The following is a 2,500-nucleotide window of genomic DNA, read 5'->3' as shown; positions in this document are numbered from 1 at the left end:
AGCATATCCGAGCAACAGGCACCTTCCCCGGGCTGCCACTAGTGCAGTGGTGGCCGCCTATAATAGCCCTGGTAGCATAAAAAAGCTCCAGGGCGCAGAGGCCGACGTGCGTAAAAGCATATCCGAGCAACAGGCACCTTCCCCGGGCTGCCACTAGTGCAGTGGTGGCCGCCTATAATAGCCCTGGTAGCCCTCAGCCCTGGTAGCCCAAAGCCCTGGTAGCCCACAGCCCTGGTAGCAAAAAGCCCTGGTAGCCCAAAGCCCTGGTAGCCCAAAGCCCTGGTAGCCCAAAGCCCTGGTAGCCTAAATTAATTTTTCCCATTCATTTCAATGGGTTAGGCTACCAGGGGGAGCAGTACCACTTTTGGCCATTAGGGGCGCTGTAGTAGGTAAAAGTTGATCCCCCCAGTCAGGGGATGAGTTTGCCTACTCGCTAGGTTACCCCTGGTTTCACAAAATACAAGGGGCACATTTTCAGAAACCACTTTTTCAGAACTTGCCACCTCCAGAGCTGATCAGGGGAGCCTCGCCAAACATTAATCCAAGATTGGTGAGGGCTCGTCGGACACCCCACGGGCGATGAGTCGGTGTCTGCCTGGAGCTCATGTCACTCTCAAATATTTTCTAAGTCAACCTCCATGCGCACAATGCAATGAGCCTGCCCGACATAGGGGCACTGTGAGCGGACTCACCGGGGGGGGAGAGGGCCCCCCCGCCTGGAGCTCCACGTGTTGGATTATTTTCTATGTCAACCTCCATGCGCTCAACAGAGCGAGCCTGCCCGACCTGGGGGGTGTTCAATCGGACTCCGCGGGCCGGGCGAGGGCCCCCCCGCCTGGAGCTCCACGTGTTGGATTATTTTCTATGTCAACCTCCATGCGCTCAACAGAGCGAGCCTGCCCGACCTGGGGGGTGTTCAATCGGACTCCGCGGGCCGGGCGAGGGCCCCCCCGCCTGGAGCTCCACGTGTTGGATTATTTTCTATGTCAACCTCCATGCGCTCAACAGAGCGAGCCTGCCCGACCTGGGGGGTGTTCAATCGGACTCCGCGGGCCGGGCGAGGGCCCCCCCGCCTGGAGCTCCGCGTGTTGGATTATTTTCTATGTCAACCTCCATGCGCTCAACAGAGCGAGCCTGCCCGACCTGGGGGGTGTTCAATCGGACTCCGCGGGCCGGGCGAGGGCCCCCCCGCCTGGAGCTCCGCGTGTTGGATTATTTTCTATGTCAACCTCCATGCGCTCAACAGAGCGAGCCTGCCCGACCTGGGGGGTGTTCAATCGGACTCCGCGGGCCGGGCGAGGGCCCCCCCCGCCTGGAGCACCGCGTGTTGCAATATTTTCTATCTCAACCTCCGTGCGCTCAACAGAGCGAGCCCGCCCGACCTGGGGGGTGTTCAATCGGACTCCGCGGGCCGGGCGAGGGCCCCCCCCGCCTGGAGCTCCGCGTGTTGCAATATTTTCTATGTCAACCTCCGTGCGCTCAACAGAGCGAGCCCGCCCGACCTGGGGGGTGTTCAATCGGACTCCGCGGGCCGGGCGAGGGCCCCCCCCCGCCTGGAGCTCCGCGTGTTGCAATATTTTCTATCTCAACCTCCGTGCGCTCAACAGAGCGAGCCCGCCCGACCTGGGGGGTGTTCAATCGGACTCCGCGGGCCGGGCGAGGGCCCCCCCCGCCTGGAGCTCCGCGTGTTGCAATATTTTCTATCTCAACCTCCGTGCGCTCAACAGAGCGAGCCCGCCCGACCTGGGGGGTGTTCAATCGGACTCCGCGGGCCGGGCGAGGGCCCCCCCCGCCTGGAGCTCCGCGTGTTGCAATATTTTCTATGTCAACCTCCGTGCGCTCAACAGAGCGAGCCCGCCCGACCTGGGGGGTGTTCAATCGGACTCCGCGGGCCGGGCGAGGGCCCCCCCGCCTGGAGCTCCGCGTGTTGCAATATTTTCTATCTCAACCTCCGTGCGCTCAACGGAGCGGGCCCGCCCGACCCGGGCGGCGCTCAATCGGACTCCGCGGGCCGGGCGAAGGCCCACCCCGCCCGGAGCTCCTCACCACGCACCGCACCTCCATTCCCCCACCGACCGATCGGCAACCATGACCCGCCATCGGAGGGCCCCCGCCGGCACCGGCCTCGCGCCGGTCGCTCGGGCGGACGGTTCCTCCGGCCAGCGGGTCGCTCTCCAGCGCCGGGGCTACTTCGCGAGCTTGGCCCGCGGCCAACCCCGGCGCGACCGTACGGCAGCGAGGCCGAGGCGACCCACCGATCTCAGCAGTCCTACCACGGAGCCCGCCGCTCGTCCGCGGCCCCTCCCCGCCCCAGCAGCGGGACGGTCGCCTTGCCGGCGGGCCTTCCGGCTAACGCATCGTTTCTCAAACCCTTTCCCCTAGCGCGGCGGCGGCGGGGCTTCCCGCGAGGAGGCCCCCGTCCTACGCCCGCTAAGGCGGCTCCAGCCCACCTACCGAAGGGACGGCGCGCGCCCTCCCCCACGCGAGCGGGCGTCCGCGC

This window comes from Filicampus tigris, unplaced genomic scaffold (genome assembly GCF_054856515.1).
Source record: "Filicampus tigris isolate MCC_2025a unplaced genomic scaffold, RoL_Ftig_1.0 HiC_scaffold_84, whole genome shotgun sequence".
Classification (NCBI taxonomy): Eukaryota; Metazoa; Chordata; class Actinopteri; order Syngnathiformes; family Syngnathidae; genus Filicampus; species Filicampus tigris.
The sequence above is the reverse complement of the archived record's forward strand: the minus strand, read 5'-3'. Positions refer to the sequence as shown.